This window comes from Macrotis lagotis, chromosome X, assembly GCF_037893015.1.
Source record: "Macrotis lagotis isolate mMagLag1 chromosome X, bilby.v1.9.chrom.fasta, whole genome shotgun sequence".
NCBI lineage: Eukaryota > Metazoa > Chordata > Mammalia > Peramelemorphia > Peramelidae > Macrotis > Macrotis lagotis.
Window position 1 is genome coordinate 633847566 of NC_133666.1, and position 21559 is coordinate 633869124.

The 21559-nt window shown below is 37.2% G+C and overlaps 1 protein-coding gene across 4 annotated transcripts in view; it reads left to right on the forward strand.

Annotated features, from left to right (window-relative positions):
• Positions 1 to 21559, forward strand: part of SH3GL1 (SH3 domain containing GRB2 like 1, endophilin A2) — an 82591-nt gene that overhangs the window by 43947 nt on the left and 17085 nt on the right. The window contains exon 1 of one of the 4 annotated variants that reach the window (XM_074204013.1): positions 17620 to 17638. The exons of the other annotated variants lie outside the window; for them this stretch is intronic. The gene's annotated coding sequence lies outside the window, so the exon portion shown is untranslated. Of the gene's footprint in view, positions 1 to 17619; positions 17639 to 21559 lie in introns of those variants that run through there. 4 annotated transcript variants of the gene reach the window in all.

Sequence of the window (21559 nt, forward strand, 5' to 3'; positions counted from 1 at the left end):
ATTGACATTTATTCTGGGGCACACATTTTTTTTTTTTTAGTTTTAGCAAGGCATTGGGGGTTAAGTGACTTGCCCAAGGCCACACAGCTAGGTAATTATTAAGTATCTGGGGCTGGATTTGAACCCAGGTACTCCTGACTCCAGGGCCAGTGCTCTATCCACTGCGCCACCTAGCTGCCCCCTACTGCGCCACCTAGTGGCCCCCCCGGGGCACACATTTTTCAAGCCTATTTCCTTTTGAGTATGACAGAATTAAGTTACGTTGATCCACATTTACCTTTAATTTTAAACCCTTTGTTTTCAGAGTGATTTGTAATCATTAATCAGTTAATTGAGCATGCTGATGGGGCAGCCTTACATCCACTTTGGACATATTGCCATATAGTTGTATCACTGCTCCCTTTTTTGCATAGCTGAGGTAGCATTCCTTGGACTAAGCTTTTAAGACCATTCCTTTCATACCCTTCCCTCCAACTTTGGAATTATCAATCCATGCAGCCTTGGAACCCTGTCCTAGGACTGAGCTCTCTTGATTGGTGAATAAGTGAATGCAAACTCACCTTCCCCATTCTACCTATGACAATACTATTTCATCTGCCCCTGGAGATTTTGCCTCAACTGTATCTGCTCCAACCCCATCAATGAGTAATCAAATCATTTGTTCTTGGAAAGTCTGTAACTGCCTTTTGGTTATACTTCTTTATATCTCTTTTTTTCTCTTTAGTCCTAAACTCCCTTCCCAGGCCACCAATCCCTTTCCTCCACGTGTTGTCTTCCCTTAATATGTAAGGTCCTTGAGAACAAATATTGCCCCATTTTTGTATTTGTGTCCCCAGCACCTACATTGTATGTCACTTAATAAATGATTTTTCATTGATTTAATCATTCATGATCCAGTAGAGTACCAGTCTTAAGAAACCCGAGCTGGGGGGGGTGGGGCGCTACATTCAGTCTTCCCCTTGTCTTTGAACTTCAGTTTTCTTATTTATAAGATGAAGATAGTATTTGTACTACCTTCTTCACTGAGAAAAACTCTTAACATTCTACCAAGACTGGCTAATAACAGTAATAGTATGTGGACCCTCAGTTTACAAATGAGGAAATAGACTTAGAGAAATAGAGCCTACTCAAGCAGAATAAGACTTGTGTTAATCTGAATTATTTGAGGGGCTCTGAAGGATTGTCCTGCTAAAAGGTACCTCTACAACTATATGTTGAAGTTTCTAAATTTCCAATAGACAAACTATTGATATATAGTGGAAAGAATAATACACTTAGAAATAGGAGGCCTGAGTATTAGCCTTTTTGTAACTCACTGTTTTTGTCAACTTTAAAGTGCCATGGAAATGTTAAAGATTATTTTCATCATGTTATTGTTGTTTGTTCTCATTTCATATGTGATATATTTCAAATAGTTACTGGGAAAAGTACTGGGAAAAGTCATCATCCTGTGTTTGGTTTTTATTTTTTAAGTTTAATACGTGGCAGACTATTGCACATGTGGATGAAATAATTGCTTTTTTTTTTTGTCTGGACTAAGTCAATGAGTGTGGAGCTGTGTCAAAAGCTTTGCAATAATGAATAAATTTAGTGTAAACTTGAAAGCATATTCACATGGCTTGTTCACTTATCACCAGTTCAATAATGAATTGCTTGGTATATGCTTGTAATTATTTGATACTCCCTTTTTTGCTCCTTAGGACATATATTTTTTGTTTACATGGTTTTTAAGCTCTAAATCATAAAAGCTGTAAGTACTCTGACTAAAGTATATCAGCAAATCTGTATATAGCTTTTGGTAGACTAGTCAGCAATCTCTCATTTATTAAGTGCTTTCTTTGTGCTAGCCTCTATGTTAGGTACAAGAGACACAAAAGAAATGCCTCAAAATAGCCCCACCCTCCAGGAGTCTACATTCTATTGGAAGAGACATGGAAATAGCGAGGTCATTTCAAAATATATAAAGAGTAGATGAAAAAAAAGGTAGAACCAGTAACAACTGAGGGGAGTGAAGAAGACCCCCTTCAGAACAGCATCAAACTCTTAATCTTGAAGGAAATCAGGGAAGCTGAGAGATAGCTTTTTTGGGTGGGGGCAGCCAGAGCAAACTGGCTTATCCATCATTGAAACAGGAAGTGGAATCATCATGGTTGGCTAGTATAACAGAAGTTGATGGGGGGGTGGTAATAAGGTATAAGAAGATTGAAAGGTAGAAGATGGCAAGTTTATGAAGAACTTTAGATGCCAAATAGGGGGAGGGAGGAAGAGAAAAAGAGAGAAAAAATACCTAACATGATTAAATCTCTCCTTTTGAAAAAATCTTTGAAATGTGAGTGGAGAGAGACCAGTTGGAAGTCTATTTTAATACTTGAGGCAAAATTGTACTCAAAGTGTATCTGGCTCTTGTTCAAAATCATTTGAGACATTGGCATTTTTACCCTTAATTTCATTCTTAGGTAGCACTTCTCAAGTTTTAAAATGTTTTTCAGTGCATTGAGATTGTCAGCATTCCTTCTTCAGATTTAAATAGCTCCTTAAATTTTGCTCTAATTGAATAATGTTAAGGAATGAAGTTATTTCTTCCATTTGCCCTACATTTATCCACAGTATGTTGCTATGTTATGGAACTTGGAGTTAAATCTATTTTTAAACAAAAACCAACCTGAAAACTGGCCTCTGCCTGGTGAATTTGGCTTCCAATTTAGTTAAAATATAGTACTGACATAATAAAAGATTTCCATTTCCACTCCTTTTCATATATACTTTTGGTTTATTCACCTTATTGGACAGCAATATTTTCAAAAAACTTGGTCAGCTAATTGTGGTATTTCTGATTGGTTCCAGTGTGTCTTTCCTTGTTGTGGTACTAAAACAAAAAGAAATGCCACTTGCTTGACTATCCTTAAAAATAATTCCAGCTAAGGGGCGGCTAGGTGGCATAGTGGATAGAGCACAGGCTCTGGAGTCAGGAGTACCTGAGTTCAAATCCGGTCTCAGACACTTAATAGTTACCTAGCTGTGTGGCCTTGGGCAAGCCACTTAACCCTGTTTGCCTTGCAAAAACCTAAAAAAAAACAAATAATAATAATAATAATAATTCCATCTAAGTCCACCTCAACAACCCAATTTCTTTGTGGCTATTTCTTATGTTTGTAGGAGTAGTTATATCATCCTGTCCAGGATATTAATCCAGTCAGTGGTATCACCAGAATTACCTTTTCAGGGTTCATTCCAGGTCTTCATAGCTACTACAGCGGTTTCAAATCATTCTAGTTGCCATTCCCTTCTTTGACATTTCCTTCCCATTCATTCTTGCTCCTCATTACATGGGCAGTGGTTTGGACTTTGAGGAAGTTGTTTTCTTGTTATTTATTCATCCCTCAATAAGTACTTACTAGGTTTCTACACTGTGCCAGGAATTATACTAGACAATTGCATTTTAATTGGAAAAGACAATGTGTACATATTTAGACATATACAGAAGAAATACAAAGTAACTCAAGGAGGGCATAGCACTAGTTATTGGGGAAATCAAGAAAGGCTTTATCAGTTAGTGCTTGAGTTGAGTCTTGAAGGAGATGGTACCACGAGTGACTAAGTTTACTGGTCTGAAATCTGGTCAGTACAAAGATAGGGAGACAGGAAATGAAGTGTGGTATGTGAGGAATAGCCATTCCATAATACAGAAAACATTAGTGATCGTTAATAATCATTATTAGTCACCTTAGGTAAGTCAATAGTAGTAGTAGTAGTAGTAGTAGTAGTAGTAAAAGTAATAGTAGTAAAGTCCAAAATAAGTTCTCCATGATTCAACCTAATCTGTATTTTCAGACAAATTAATCTTCAAATTCTCAGTTTTCATATCCCATGGCTTAGTCAAACTAAACTTTTCTAAACATGTCTTGGGTTTTCCAACTTCTGTGCCTTTTTATATACTCTTAAGTCTGTCTAGAATAGGTGTTATTGACATTTATTGTGTCTTACACCCATTAGTAGTTTGATGAAACCAATGGATCCCTTTTTTTTAGGTTTTTTTTTTTTTTGCAAGGCAAACGGGGTTAAGTGGCTTGCCCAAGGCCACACAGCTAGGTAATCTGAGACTGGATTTGAACCCAGGTACTCCTGACTTCAGGGCCAGTGCTTTATCCACTATGCCACCTAGCCGCCCCTAATGGATCCCTTTTTGAAAGAATGTTTTAAAATTTATTAAAAATCCAGAGAATTACTAAGGAAAATCAATCATATTTAAATAGTTATCAAAAAAATTAAAAATAAGTTCATGCCACCTCACTTTTAAGAATCAGTGATCCTGGGGTGGCTAGGTGGTGCAGTGAGTAGAGTGCCCAACCCTGGAGTCAGGAGTCCTTGAGTTCAAATCCGGCCTCAGACAGTTAATAATTACCTAGCTGTGTGTTTTTGGGCAAGCCACTTAACCCCATTTGCCTTGCAAAAACCTTAAAAAGAAAATCAGTGATCCTACTCTCCACTTCCTCAAAGATCATGATCAAATGCCCTTCTTCCATGAAGCATTTCTTTTTCCTCTCAGCCAAAAATAATATCTCTCTCTTTAGAATCTCTCTAGCACTCTTCTTGTACCTCTGTTCATACATTTTCACTTCTACTTTATGTTATTTGTATACATAAATTATCTTTTCTGCTCAACTGGAACCCTGTAAGGACGGGGCCTTAAATATTGGTTGAATAAATGAATGGACAAATAGATCTCATAGATTAAGAACTGATTCCTGTTGTCAACTCAATAGCACATGTTAAAAATAGAATTGTTAAGCTACACACAGAAGAAGCCTCAGCATTTGACCAGCCCCCTCTCCCCTTCCATTACTATCACACAAGCTATATGTACTTACATGAATTATTTGTCATCACTCTAATTGAAAAAATTGACCCAGGAGCTAAGAAAAGCACTTCCCTTTCCACAGAAGTGACTCAGGACATGCCCCTTCCTCCCCCTGCCCAAATCAGATTCATAGTTGAAGTCAAGAGGGAAAAGATATGGGTCACCTCTAACCTTCAGGAATTTAACCTTTTCTGGTTTATCCAGGCCACACTCATTCCTTTTCTCCCTTTTTTCCCCCTCCTCTTTCACTGAATAGGTTCCTTTTTTTTTCCCTCACATGGTATCTGTCTTCCTTTCCTACTAAATCACAGACATCAGTGTTTTGGTTCATCCCTGTTCTGGGAGCAGAGAAAGGTAATCCAGGCAAGGATAGCATTTGGTCTGGGATAGATGTGTTTGTTATACAAAATTTCAGATGTACTAAGAGGATCCTTCAGGGTTTAAGAGAATCATGGAGTATTGAAGTTTTTATTTAACAGAAAACTGAGGCATCCAAAGGGAAAGTCGCTTACCCATGGTAACATATAGAGCAAGTGGATAAACTGGAACTTGAACCAGGTCTTTTGATTTCAACTCCATTGCATACTCTGCTTTGATGTTTCTTCCTTCAGACAAGCACAAAAAATGATAGGTGTAGACAGATGACTAGAGAGAGACATGCACCATCTTTACAGTGTTAGATGATGAGATGGTAAAAAGAAACATATACTTTGATTTTAGCCATCTGGCAGACAGCATCCTAGAGTACTTTTTTCATTGTCCATTAACTGGCCCCCTTGAGTTATTAATCTATGAATTGTTTATTCACAGGAAATTGTATTTATGTCTTTAAGGTAAAGACTATGCTCTTCTTATTTCTTAATTTGAATGCAAGAAAATTTCCAGTTATTTGGTCTTCTTTCTAAAGTAATCTTTTTCATTTATTATCTGTTTTTTTCTCTGAGGTAAATTCTTTCTGATGGTCTGTTTCCACCTTGATTTCATGTCTTCTGTTGCTTCAATCTGGAAGGATTTGGATTTGTTTGGACAAATGATTATTTGGAAGGGATTGGGTGAGGAGTTTTTTGGTTGCACATTTGAAGAGTAGCCAAAGGAGAGGAATGACAGCTGTGAGTTCTAATGACATAAATTCAGCTCAGCACCTTCCAGACTCCAAATGACATCTCTCTTTAGTACAAATGCTAGGAGGACTGAAGTCCTGATATGCATTTGAGTATGGAGCCAGAAGTTTCACAGTAGCCTGAGAAGTAACACAAATATTTGGCACTGCAGGTGCTCAAAGATTTGTATGCTTTACACTTTGGGTTTTTCTGTAGTTGGAATTATAGATCACATATTTCAGGTTACCAGAGTCTAGCTCTATTCTGCTTGTCCTATTGATTCATCTTACATAAATGTCTTCCCAACATATTTCAGGTTTAAAGATTTTCTTTGGTCCCTGCAATGCCTATAGGAGCTGGAATATATTAAAAGGCAGAATTGACCTTACAGGTATCAAAACAATTAATCCTATTGATCACTTCTCTATTTCAAACATAATATTTTTCTCAGTGGATTTTTCCCTGTGGCAGTGAAAAATGAAGTTCTCCTCCTGATGAGAAACCACTTCAGCATTCTTAATCCAGTTATTCTGATAGTAACTGAATCAGATTTCTGAACAACTACAAGGAATATTTCTAACCCACTTAAATTTCTCTTTAGAGCACCAACCCTGGAGTCAGGAGGACCTGAGTTCAAATTTGACTTCAAACACTTAATAATTACCTAGCTGTATGGCTTTGGGCAAGCCACTTAACCCCATTGCCTTGCAAACCCCCCCCCCCCAAAAAAAAAGTGGAAATGAGCTTAAAGTTTCATGGTTTTTTCTTTTTCTTTTTTCTTTTTTGGTTTTTAATTTATTTATTTATTTGTTTGTTTGTTTATTTATTTATTTTGGGTTTTTGCAGGGCAAATGGGGTTAAGTGGCTTGCCCAAGGCCACACAGCTAGGTAATTAATAAGTGTCTGAGACCGGATTTGAACCCAGGTACTCCTGACTCCAGGGCCGGTGCTTTATCCACTACGCCACCTAGCTGCCCCCCATGGTTTTTTCCTAAGAATTGCGAAAGCTTTTCTTGATTTACTACTTTCCTTTGCATTAATTTTTCCGATAATAAGCTGAGTCAAAATTTATTGGCATATCAATAAAATAAAGATCCAATCCTAAATAGTGAGCAAATTATGTGAATAAACAGGTTTCAGAAGAAAAAGCATAAATTTTCAACACCACAAATAGAATGTTAAAAATCAGTAATACTTATTACATAAACATATAATTACTCTGTACATTTATATTCTTCTAGGCACAAGAGATGCAAAGACAAAAGTAGAGTTGTTCTTGCCCTGAAAGAGTTAGGTGAGACAGTGGTTTAGAATACAGGACTTGAAGTCATCAAGATCTGACTTCAAATTCTGCTTCAGATGCTTATTAGCAGTGTTCCCCCCCCAAAAAAAACCCCTAATAAAATAAAATAATAATAAAAAAACTGTTCCCTTGGCCAAATCACTTAACCTCTCTTAGCCTTAGTTTCCTCATTTGTAAAAATGGGGATAATAATAGAACCTACTTCACAAGATTATTGTGAAAATCAAATGAGTTAACATATGTATAGTACTTTGCAAACCATAAAGTCATGGATATATGTTAACTGTTTATTTTCATTATTGTTATTGGGGGGGAAATGAAATGTAAATCTAGACAAAGTGATTCAATACAGGGCAAATGGAAGACTCAGAATAGAATTCTTATATGAAGTAGCTGATCTTTGAGAGAAATTAAAGGGAATCATATAAATGATTCTCATATCTTCAAATTCATAGGAGTTTTAAAATCATATAAGAGTAGCTTTGATAAGAGAAGGCAGTATGTCCTTGTTTATTACTTCAGCCATAATAGTACTTGCTGGGAAAAGATGAAGGATTTCTCAGAATTATGAAGAATATGCACAAAATTTACTTCACTGTGATTCAAAATCTTGAGAGCACTTTGCTCTGGTATTAGAGAACCTGACTTATCTTAACTGTCTCATAGTGTGTCCTCAGTTTTCTCATCTGTAAAATGGAATTGGACAGATGATCTCAAAGATCCTGTTGTTCTAAATCTGTGATCTATGATTTAAAAATGTGAGGTGACATTTCATTCAGCCATCACTACTAATATATATTGAAGCATACTATATGAAGTTTTGGGGATATTGGGTATGTTTAAGCCACACAGCTAGGTAATTATTAAGTGTCTGAAGTCAAATTTGAACTCAGGTCCTCCTGACTCCAGGGTTGGTGCTCTATCCACTAACAATGTGCTCATCAATGATTTCTAAGGAATACCACTCTTATCCTGTCAATCCAAACATTCTGTTTTGCCCCTCACCCCTTTTCTTTAAATGGATAGGAGTGCACAAAATGAGAAGGCACAGATGAGATCATAAATACACTGAAGTATGATGGAATCCTATGGGCTTTGGCCACATAATGTGAAAATAGCCTAAGAACCAATGAAAAGTTTGGAGTAAAAAAGACATTATTAAGGCAGACTAATGTGTCAAGTATTGTTATTTATAGTGCTGGAGAGACTGCTATTGATCGGGGGGGGGGGGGGGGGGGGGGGGGCCTCCTCAAACCCTCCAGGTAAGGAGAATACCCAGGCCAGCCTCCTCTCATCTCATGGGCTGCACTCCCTGACTTCTCCCATATACTCACTCCATCCAGCCCCCCATCTCCCAGCTGCTTTTTATATGTTGTATTTCTTTTTGCTTGTGTTTGTAATATTAACATTTAACACAGTGCCTGGCACATAATAAGCACTTAATAAATGATTGTTGGCTGACTACAATAGCAGAGGCAGTCCCCGAGCAGTGTCATGACCAATCATCACTGTAGAAGATTAAAGAGGAAAACATTCTTACCACCTCTTGAGAGAGAGGAGATGGACTTAACTGAGGTAAAGGAAAAAGCATATTTTTAGAGATGGGCAATGAGTGAATTTGTTTGCCTCTCCTTATTGGTTTGGAGTAGCAGAGGAAGACATTAAAGTTATGGGAAGGTGAGGTGATACAAAAAGGGACTTTAAATGAAACATTTAAATTGTACAAGGAAGAATGAAAAACATTTAGAAGGGAGCAAACAAACAAGGTAGTATTGATTCTATCTTAAATAAAATATATGTCTTTAGAAATATGTACTTTTAAGGCAGCATTGCCTAGTGGATAGACAGCTAGTCTGAAAGCAAGAAGATCTGGTCAAGTCCTAATTTTTACCACATACTGTGTGGTCCTTGAGTCATCATCTATGTCATTATATTTTCACTTATTTTGTTAAACATCGCCCAATTACATTTTAATGCACTTCCTCTGCACCATTCCAGAGTTTTACAGTCCTCAATGAGTTTTGCACTTCTGCTGTGTCTTTCTGAGACTGCAAGTTGCAGAAAAGGTGTCAGTTTGTACAGGTAGATGAAGTTTTCTTGCTTGTGTTTCCCACACAAATAATGGCTGTCCATGATTATTCCTTTAAAAAAAAAAATCCAAGTTGCATGCAATAGAAATCACAGTTTTATATTAAGGAGAGCCCTTTGCAAACCTTAAAGCACTATATAAAGGTAAGTTATTATTGTAAAAAGTGATATCATATAGACATAATGACCCAGGTATACAATGATAGGGAAAGCTGAAATGATTGTTAATGATTTATGTCTAGATAACTGCTGTAACACCTAGGTCAAGTCCTAAATTTAGTCCAAGTCCAAATCAAGGTCACTAGGCTCTTAGATCATAAGATCATAGAATCACTATTTAAACATTAATGAAACTTATCCACTGGAAGCAAGGTTTGCATTTTTTTAATTAAATTTTTATTTTATTTTCATAAATTATAAGCCTTCATTCACTCTCAACTCCCATTACTTCTCCCTCTCTAAAATTCCCCCCATTGAGAAATTAAGCAATTCTTTCACTGGCCATGTCCAGAAATACATGTTTTAATTTGTTACTTCTCTCTCAGGAACCTGGGTAGCATGAATCCCTTGGAATTGTGGTTGCTTATTGTGTTAATTGGAATTTCTAAGTCTGTCAGTTATTTGTCTTTAAAACATTACCATTATTATATAATCTCCTGGTTCTTTATTCTGCATCATTTCATTCAAATCTTCCCAGGTTTCCCTTTAGCATTTCTTATAGAACAAGAGTATTCCATCACATTTATGCAGTCTGTTGCTCTGTTGAGGGTCATTCTCTCAGTTTCCAGTTCTTTGTCATGCCTTTTAATGACTTTTTTTGTTTGTTTTTTGCTAGGCAATGGGATTAAGTGACTTTGCCCAAGGACACAGCTAGGCAATTATTAAGTGTCTGAGGCTGGATTTGAACTCAGGTACTCCTGACTCCAGGGCTGGTGCTCTATCCACTGTGCCACCTAGCTACCCCTGTCATGCCTTTTAAAGAGACAGACAACTTAAGGATGTTGGCTTCTGACAAATTCATATCATGACTTCGAAGCCAAATTCATCCCATGATTTCAGTGAATTCTGAGTGCAAGCCCCATCCTCCTGGTCCATCAGAGCTCACAACCTAAGTGTCATCCTTATAATCTCTCTAATCCCCCTGTCCCCTCCCACCTCCCCCCATTTCCAGTCTTTGCAACATATCTCAAATACTACTACTACTCTCCTCTGACACTGCACCACTCTGGTCTGGGATCTTACCCTCTCATGCCTAGATCACTGCAGTAATCTACTTCAAGAATGTTCAAGTCTTTGCCCACTTCACTCATCCTCCATTCAGCCACCAAAGTGATTTTCCTAGAACACTGTTCCAACCATGTCACCCTTGAACTCAGTAAAATCCATTGGCTCCCTATTATCTCCAGGATCAAATACAAAAATCTTCCATTTGGCATATAGAATCCATCTTAGGCTAGCCACCTCCCTTTACACCACTCTCCAGTCATCTTATACTTTACTAAAATACCATCTTCTATGGGAAGACTTTTCCAACTTCTCTAAATTCTAATTCCTTTTTTTTTTAAAGATTTTTCAAGGCAATGGGGTTAAGTGGCTTGCCCAAGGCCACACAGCTAGGTAATTATTAAGTGTCTGAGGCCAGATTTGAACCCAGGTACTCCTGACTCCAAGGGCAGTGCTCTATCCACTGTGCCACCTAGCTGCCCTCCCTTCCCTTTCTTATTTCCTATTTATCTCTTAAATATATAATCACTTGTTTATGTACACACATCTGCTTCCTTGTCATTTCCTCCATTAGATTACAACCTTCTTTGTCTCTTTTTTTTCCCTCAGAACTTTAAGTACAGTCCATAGAAGATGTTAACTGAATGCTTATTGATTGATTGATCAAAAACTAGCTTTCTATTGTGGCTTCCCAGCTTTCACATGTAGTTCTTTTCTAGGAGTATGTTGGAATTTGCTTGCAGTAAGTAGGATCCAAAAAGCATTTGCTTTTCCCCCACCTGCATAATTGCTTCCTTGGCACAATTGGAAAGCCCCAGAAGCTGTCATTGCCATCACCTGGGGCTGCTCCTTTTTCTTGATAAGCCTGCATCACTTTGGTATTAATTTACTCACTCTGCCTTCGTGCCTCAAGAAGTATGCACTTGTGTGTGTTGGACCCAGGAGAGAGAGAGAGAGAGAGAGAGAGAGGTCTAAAGATTATTATTTGAATCATGTATTTAGGATCTGGTAGAGGACATAGGCCATAGATATAAAAAATTAATAACACACAGGCACGTAGATGAGTTTCTAATTGTGTGCTACTACAGAGAGAATGTGTTATGGGAATTTAATTCAATATTTATTAAGCATCTACTATTTATAGCCAAATGTTGGAGAAAGCAAAGTTTGAAATATCATCCTCACTCTCCTGAAGCTCACTGTCTAGTTGGGTGACACAATGTGTAGATACACTTTACTATAATTACTGACATTTGAGAGTGCTCTCCTTAGACCTTGTCTCCTTTGAACCCTGCCTCCATTGCTACAAGGGTTAGTAACCCATTTTACAAAAGTATGTGAAAACTGAGAGGCTCTGGAAGGCCCATGGACCTGCCCATCATCACATTTGCTAGGATGCATCACATTGGGGCAATAGATTAAATTTAATAAAACTTAAAAAGCTCTTAGGGATCCTCACTTTTCCTTTGTTCAGCTGTGAAATGAGGATCATAACAGTTCTGACTTCGAGGATTTTGTGAGGATCCAGTGAGAAAAAAAGATGTGAAATGTTTAGCTCAAATGACCCAGGATGAACACTTAATTAGTTGTTTGCTTGTCTTTGAGTTTGTGAGTCAGAAAGTGGCATGATCAGACCTGCCTTGAGGAGTGTAACTTTGGCAGCTGTATGGATTGGTTGGGGGAAAAGACTTTTGAGGCAGGGAGACAAATCAGATTTTTTTCCCAGTAATCCAGTTAAGAGGTGATGAGAATCTGAACTAGGCTGGTGGTTGTGTGAGTAAAAAGAAGGGAAGGAATGACAGGTTATAGAGGAAGAAATGACAAATGGAGATTTGACTACTAATTAGATATATCAAGTGAGGGGTCAGGGGTAATATTGTGGTGGTGAACCTGGGTGACTAGAAAGATAGCCATGTCCTTGACAGAGAAAGGGGAGTTCAGAAGAAGGATGGATTTTTGTAGGGAAAATTTGTTTTTATGGTAGGATTGTTGTTGTTTGTCCTTCATTCTCGAAGAAGACTGTGATATCATGGAGGTGATGCCAAGACTACCACATAATTTGGATTTGAGTGAAGGGTGGTGCTGTGCTGGAGCAAATCAGGACAACTGGAGTGACTCTGGCTGTGAAGCAGTCAGGGTTTAAGTGACTTGTCCAAGGTCACATAGCTAGAAAGTGTCTGTAGTTGGATTTGAACCCAGGTCTTCTTGACTCCAGGGCCACTTCTATCCACTTCGTCACCTAGGTGCCTGCCCTCTTATGGTAGCATATTGATCTAGAAGGAAGGGTCAGACTGAGCTGCTTTCATCTTCCCCCAATCTTCTGATTTGTTCTATCCTCCCTCCATCTTGCAGAGCAGGGAGTTTTGCTTCTTCTTAGCTGCTGACCTGAAGTCAAGTCATAATCATCCTACCACAAGTTAAGCTACCATTTTGGCCTTGCTTTACCTCAGCTACATTCTTGTACTTCATCTAAAGTAACTTTGAGCTTCATAATGGGTGGAATTAGCATTTCTCTGAGAACAAAACTAGTTTGTATTGTATTTTTTTCCTCTTTCCCCCATTCCTTTTTCTTATATCATTGCAGGCCTACAACAAGAATTCTTCTTTATTTTAAACCTTGCTGAAGTCAAAGTTAATGACATTTTTGAAAGATCCTAATTTCTTCTTTTTGAACCTCTCTTTCTGAAGACAGGCTGAATACAATCTTAAAATGATAGAAGTTAAAACTATAAATACATTATATGAGGCTCAGTAATTAAGGAAGATGATTTTCTGTAGTTCAGAAACCCTTTTAGGGCTGTAACACATAAAAGGATGAAAATAGCAATCTCTGCAATCAAGGGGCTTATATTTTATTTGAATAGGGCATGTATATAGAAAAGTATAATATAAATAGCTATTAAGAGCTGGCACTGGGGAGACAAATACAAAGAATGAATCACTCTCTGCTCAGGCAGTTTACATTAAAATGAAGAACACAAGTACATCTAGAAGAATATATAGAAAAATGTGAAGTGAATTATTACACAGTAGTTAGGGAGTGAGAGTAACTGGCAGGTGGAAAGATCAGAAAAGGCTTCATGTGGAGTGGAGCTTGAGGTGTTTTCTTGAAGGAAAGGAGGAATTTTATAAGTTTAGAGTGAGGAGGGAGTACATTCTCAAGCATGGGAGACAGTCTGGGTCATGATGAGTTTGGTGTTTAGGGAAGATAAAAACACACATACAGGGGTGGCTAGGTTGCACAGTGGATAGAGCACCGGCCCTGGAGTCAGGAGTTCAAATCCAGCCTCAGACACTTAATGATTACCTAGCTGTGTGGCCTTGGGTAAGCCACTTAACCCCATTGCCTTGCAAAAACCTAAAAAGAAAACCACACACACACAAATACATGCACACAGAGGTGCACACATGCACACTCACTGTCTCAGATGCAGAATACTCATAAGGTAACTTTATAGGGGTACAAGTAGAAGGAAGTAGTTTAAAATGTCCAATGAAAGTAGGGCTCAGGTGAGATAATAGGACTATGAAAAAAATAAATCAAAGTCAAATGGACAGAGATAATTATTGAATCTATGGGATGAGGTTAGCAGGTGAAAGAAAGAAAAAAGAAAAGAAAAGATTGCTGTGGACAAAAATTTATATGTACATCCATGGGTTAGGACTGTGATATGGATAATAAACCAGCAAAGGAAGTTGAATGGTGGTCAAATAGAATTGAGAGAAAGGCTGTATGATGAAAATTCAGAGAGGATCTAGGAGAGAGGGTCATCAATAGTGTCATATTGTCAAATACTTTGGAGAGGTTAAGGAGGATGAACTTTGAGAAGAGTTGATTAGATTTGATGATTTAAAGATCATTGGTAATTTTGAAGAGAGCAGTTTCAGTTGAGTGATGAAATAAGAAGCCAAATTGTAGAAGTTTTAGAAATTAATGGGAAAAGTAGAGACAGCTTTTTCAAGGACTTTGAAAAAATGAAGAATAATATGATAGAATATTTATAGGGGTAAGGATTTTTCTTTTTTTAATAGTATTTTTTTTCAATTTCATGTAAATGCAGATTTCTAACATACATTTTAAAAAAAAATGAGTTCTAAATTTTCTTCTTCCCCTACCTTCCTCCTGAAGACAGTAAGCAGTTTGATTTGGGATAAATATGTGAATCATTTAAGACATATTTCTATATGAATCAGGTTGTGTAAGAAGAAACAGAACAAAAGGGAAAAACATACACAAAATGAAATAGTTTCCTTTGATATGTGTTCAGATTCTTTCAGTTCTTTCTCTGAGTGTGGATAGCATTTTCTATCATGAGTCTTTTGGAATTATCTTGGATCATTGTATTGCTGAGATTGCAAAGTCAATCATAGTTGATAATTGTTCAGTGTTGATATTCCTTTGTACAGTGTTTTCCTGGTTCTGCTCACTTCCTTTGCATCAGTTTGTGCAAGTCTTTGCAGGTTTTTCTGGAATCATCCTGTTTGTCATTTCTTAAATTATTATTAATAGATTCCATTCCATTCACATACAACTTGCAGTATCCTTTCAGTGTCCAATTCTTTGTCACCACAAAAAGAGCTTCTTTTAAGTATTTTTTTTGTACATTCTTTTCTTTTTTATTATCTCTTTGGGATATAGACCTGGGAGTGATACTACTGGATCAAAGGGTATGCACAGTTTGATTGCCCTTTAGGCCTAATTCCACATTGCTATTCAGAATGGTTGCATTGGTTCACATTTTTTCCAACAGTGCGTTAGTGTTCCTATACATCCTCTACAAAATTTTATCATTTCCCTTTTCTGTTATATTTGCCATCGGATAGATATGATGTGGTTCCTCAGAGTTGTTGGGGGTGAGAATTTTTTGATGATGAAGATGACTTGGGATGTATTTGTAGGCAACCAAGAAGGAAATAAAAAAAGAACTTTGAAAATTAGGGAGCTGGGATAATGAAAGGAACAATTTGTTAGAGAAAGCCAAATGTGGGATCAAACGTAGAGGGTTTGAATTTGGCAAAGAGAAGTGGCACCATGAGAAACTGGACTAAGAGAAGAGTTGGGGGAAATGATGTTGCTGAGTTTTAAAATGGGAAGAATGACTTCAATTTTCTCAGCAAAGTATGAGTCAAGGTCCTCAGTTGAGAAGGGTAGGGATTTTGGGACACTTGAGAAAAAAGAATGTTTAGAACAGTCTCTAGTGAAATGAATGGATCATCTAGAAAGTAGCCTTGGAGATTATATAATAAAAATTTGTAGTGGATCCAGTCATAGATTATATGGTTATGGGGGGGGTAGGAATAGTGAGAAGTCCAAGGCTATAGCTCTGAGGTTGTAAAGTGAGTTGGCTTGGAAGATCGATAGCTTCACTAATTCTGCTAAAGATACTAAGATGTGGTTTTAGAAAGAAAGATAATGAATTCTGCATTACATTTGTTGAAATTAAGATACCTTATGGGACATCCATTTTAAAACGACCAAAAGCCAATTAGAGATCTATGATTATAGTTAAGCAAAGAGACTGGGACTAGAGTTCAGAGGCTGCTTAATGTGATTTAGGAAAATTTGAAAATAATTTGTAGAAGGAAATGAAATAGAAACTTTTTGCAGTAGTGAGATTCATGATTATCATTAAGCAGAGAGACTAGGGCTAGAAGTGATTTGGGAAAATTTGAAAATTTATAGGAGGAATTGAAATAGAAGTTTCTGCAGTAGAATTTTAGAGCCCCCCAGTACCTCTTCCAGATTTAGATCCATTATCAAGGAAAGATACACATATGCAGTGGCATATAAACTGAACCTTGAAGAAAAATGTCTCTTTGAGGAATGGAGGAAGATGTCTTTCAAGAGTCAAGGTAGATAGGAGATTGCATATCTCATTTGGGCAATAGCAGATAGTCCCATTTATCAATAATGGAGAATGTAGAAAGAGGAATATTATGAAATACTAATGAAGCTGAATTGTAGCAGTCCTCCAGTGCTCAGCCAAAAGACTTGTATCTTATAAGCAACTCGATAATGCCACAAAGTGACTCTTTTGCCCAAGAACAAGTTATTGGCATATTGGAGATCCTGAGTCTCATTTCCCTCACCTATAAGATGTAAATTATCAAATAGAGTAATTTCTAAGAATCTTTCAATGGATCTGCATATTTTAGGACTTTTAAATAAATGTACTGTTTCCTTCCAGGATTTACCAGTTAAGAATAATCTGCTTCAGTGTTTATTCCTGGGGTGGGGAGAGGTGGGTGGCTGGTGCTTTATCAGATGTATTTACATTTCAGTTCATTCCACAATGGCTGCCATTCTTCTGCCTACTGATGACTCATGTGGAGCTGGGCTCAACTACACCAGGCCTACAGCTGTGTTCCTCTGCCTTAATTATATTTGGGGGCATGAAAGAATGTTTTCTAGCGTGGTACTTATCACGGGTCTGCAGGATAATAGGTTTGTAGTTACTCATCTCAATTACCTTTATCCTGGATGAATCGTGACTGAGGTTCTTTTTACTTCCTCATGTGATTTGATATATGGCTGAATCAGGTGATGATTAAAGTTTTTAAAATTCAGTAAAGAAAAATTCATCTTACTCTGTTAATAATGAGATTCTTGGGTTTAGTCTGGGTCTGTGTTTTGAGTAAGTATGATGACCCTTAGGAAATGTGTTAACAGAGGTACAGAATGCTCTTCAGAAGGTCTTGGAGGACCTGGAGGAGCCAATGACGTTATTTAGGGAAGCTCTCATTTTGTAGAGGGGAGAACTGAAGCTAAGACCTGCTAAATGAAAGACAAAAGTTGGTATCCAGATATCTGACTTCAGACTTTAAATTTAGTCCTCTTAACTTTTTTTATATCTAAATTCAGTAGATACAGTAGAAAAAAATATAAAGGAGGTTTCTGTAACAGTATAAGGTACCCAGGTGGAGTCTGCAGGAAAGGGAGATGACCCTTCCCTCTCTTGACAGCTTTTTTTTTTTTTTTTTTTTTTTTTAGGTTAAAGGCAAATGGGGTTAAGTAGCTTGCCCAAGGCCACACAGCTAAGTGTCTGAGACCGGATTTGAACCCAGGTACTCCTGACTCCAAGGCTGTTGCTTTGTCCACTGCGCCACCTAGCCGCCCTGACCCTATGTCTTTTAAACAGGACCTCAGTCTTAGGAAGATGAGGATTTCTGAACACTGTCCATTTTAGTCTTCCTCTTCTTGTCAAAAGATTCCTACTGGGGCGGCTAGGTGGCGCAGTGGATAAAGTACCAGCCCTGGAGTCAGGAGTACCTGGGTTCAAATCCAGTCTCAGACACTTAATAATTACCTAGCTGTGTGGCCCTGGGCAAGCCACTTAACCCCGTTTGCCTTGCAAAAACCAAAAAAAAAAAAAAGATTCCTACTGACTTTCAGGTGCTGAATGACTCTCAAGTAGTTTATATAGAAATTCCTGTTTCACCATAGCCAAAAGAAGTGAAACTACAGAATTAAATCAAAGGGAAATTCCAATTTGTCTAGGTTCTCTACAAAGAGAATTCTCTTCATTTGATTTATTTGACAAAATGTTAGCAGTAGTTTTTTTTTTTAAGTTTTTTTTTGTTTTGTTTTGTTTTGTTTTGTTTGCAAGGCAATGGGGTTAAGTGGCTTGCCCAAGGCCACACAGCTAGGTAATAATTAAGTGTCTGAGGTCGAATTTGAACTCAGGTCCTCCTGACTCCAGGGCCGGTGCTCTATCATACACTGTGCCACCTAGCCACCCAAATACCATTATGGTATTTATACCATACCATAACGGTATTTGGGCTTAAATTTTTTAATTTAAATTTTTAAAAGGACCACTTCCCTATTCTCTCTGCCTTTTCATTGTGGTTTGTATGAACCTGGGGATAATATCAGACTAGTTTAACTGCATTCCCTCACTCTGGCTAATATTTTTGCTGGGAGGGTGCTTAGAATCTGACAGTAGATGTTCATTAGAATCTGACAGTAGTAGATGTTCATTAAGGAGCATCTCTCAGTAGAGAAATCACCTTGGAGTCCATTAGTTTTGTTCGGTATTCCCCTCTTCAAAGTGAAGCTAATAATTCATGAAATGTAAAGGGCCCACCCCAGTATTAGGCACATTGGAGATACAATGAAAAAAAAAGCAAAATTGTTGCTGCTATCACATAATCTCTTGATTCACAGGGCCCTGATATGAAATTCAGGATAACTCGATATTCTTAATTCAGGATAATTCGGTATTCCTGACCAAGACTTCCTGTTAGTTATTCCTGCTTCTCTGTTTCTCTTATGCTTTTACTCACAACCTCCCCTCATTTATGCCTAATTCTTTCCCATCCTTTAAGAGATTATCATTGACCTTCTAGGAAGCATTCTCTGACCAACTTAGCACAGTGTGATTTCATTCTCCTTCAAATTCATATATATTCAAATTTGTCAGGTCTCCTTCATTGGAAGATAAATTGGCCGTTTAACGAGTAAGACCTAATTCAAATCCTTCCTGAAATGCTCATTAGCTGTGAAAGCCTAAGCAAGTCATTACCTTCTTTCAGCTTTTATTACCTTATCTATAAATTGAAGAGAATAATAGAGAGTTATTAGGATGTACTTAAAGTGTTGCAAAAAAAAATTATTTAAATGTTAGCTGTTAAACATTTTTAAATGTTAAATATTTAAAACATTAAGTGTTAGTTCTTATTATACCATGCTTCATCTTTAGCTAGTTTATAAAAAAAATGAGAAGCTGAACTATTTCTTTTATATCTCTGAACCCTCCATGTTTCCTAGCACAGAACTGGATAAATAGTAATAAGTAACTCATGAGGTTTATAAAAAATTTTCTCACAACTCTAGGAAAGGCCAAATAGCCAACTATTAGAGGTATAACATATAGGGGAAAGGTGTGTTGACCCCACTGCTAGCCCACCTAGGGATACAATTAATTGGTAGATAAAAGAGGAATACCCTTCCTTTATCCTAAGACATCTCACACTAACACCCCAAACTTAAACAATCTGCAAATGATCCCTTCACACTTTCCAAACAGTTATTCCCAAAGGACATTCCATGTCACTCAGAGTCTACGTTCTCCTGACTTGGGATCATCTATTCTTTCAGAAGCCTCTTCCGTTAATCATAAAAGAATAGACAATAATGGTATTTGGGCTTAAAACTTAAATCAGTTCCTTTCCTGATTTTCTACTCAGAATTGGAAGGAGGTGATATTGTTTTTTTTATACTTCCCCATACATTTATATTTAAGAGGAAATCAAGAGGTTGATTGTGAATAGGGCACAGAGTAGGTTAGGATTGGCAGTGGAACTGTTACTTTTCACTACTTAGTCACCTAGTTGTAATTTACTTTAAAATGGTAAATAGTATCTATCTAAAACCATCAGCAAGCATCTATTAATGGGAATAAGCTAGAAATAATTCCCAGTACAATCAAAGGTGAAGCAAAGATGCCCTTTTGACTGTTATTACTCAATATTGCACTAAAAATTTTAGCCATAGCAATAAGAGAAGTCAAAGATAAAGAGAAGGAATTAGAATAGACGATTAATAAAACTCTTACTCTTTGCTTATATAGTTAGATACTCAAGAGAATCCTAGAGAATCAATTAAACTACTTAAAATAATTAACAACTTTACCAAAGTTTCAGGATATAAAATAAATCCACATTAATCATCAGCTTTTCTATTATATTACCAACAAAGCCCAGGAGAAAGAGATAGAAAAAATTTCATTTAAAATAACAGTAAGCAGTGAAAAATATTTGAGAGTTTACCTGCCAAGGCAAACTCAGGAATTACATGAACATAATTATAAAATACTTTTCACATTAAGTCAGATCTAAACACCTGAAAAATATCAATATAAGGGAGTAAGATGATCCAGGAGGGTTTTAGATATAGTGAGTGAAGTCACTGGTATATACAGAACAATAGCAATGGATGTATTGTTTTGATTATGGTTACAGAATAGAAAGGAGGGTAGTGTTGGAGAAATATCTTGTCAGCTAGCTTACTTATCACGGTTACTAGAAAACAAAATGAAGCTTGCCTAGAGCCCTTCTAAATATAGTAGGCCACATGAGACATTTATCATTGGGGAAGATTGGACTTCAAAGGGAGGAGTTCCAGAGCCAAAAAGGGTTAAATTGTCCTAAGCAAGTTCTCTGGAGCAGGCAGAAAAGTTGATATAAAGGGGAAGTTTTAGTCATGTTGGGATTAGGTGTCTTTTTTTTTTTAAGTTTTTTTGTAAGGCAAATGGGGTTAAGTGGCTTGCCCAAGGCCATACAGCTAGATAATTAAGTGTTTGAGAACTCTGGTACTCCTGACTCCAGGGTCAGTGCTCTATCCACTGCACCACCTAACCACCCTTTAGATGTCTTTTAAGGTCCCTTCCAATTCTTAAATTGATATGAAAAAAAAATTGGCAATTGCAGAAATAACGTCTAAAATCTAACTTATTCTACTTAACAATACCTACAGAGCACCATTTACAGAACTACAGGAGCTACCTATCTAGAATCACATGGTTTTTGTAGCTTGTAAAATCATCTCATCTATCCAGCCTGTCTTGGGAGAGCCAGCCCATTCTTGGGGAATGTGATCCCCCAAATAAACCCTCATGTTCCTATATCCCTCTTTTTTTCCTGACTTCTCTTTGATATCCAAATTATAGCCACTACCATCACATCCCCAATACTTTTCATTAAGTGTATGTGAATGTAGATATACCCAGATATGGCTTGTAGATAATTTTGAGAAATATTCCTTAATGCAAAATGTCAAAAATTTCAAGTATTTTTAGTGGCTGGAAATATTTTTTTAACCCGTGCATGCATCACCCCACCCAAGCTCTTTAATGTTGTCTCTGATGGAGTTAAGGTCTGTACAGAAGTATGATTTCACAGGCCACTATTGGTTTTGCCTTTGCTTTGACTGATATTTTATTCTTTCCCTGATTTGTGTGGCAGTGCCCTACTTTACAAGGTGCA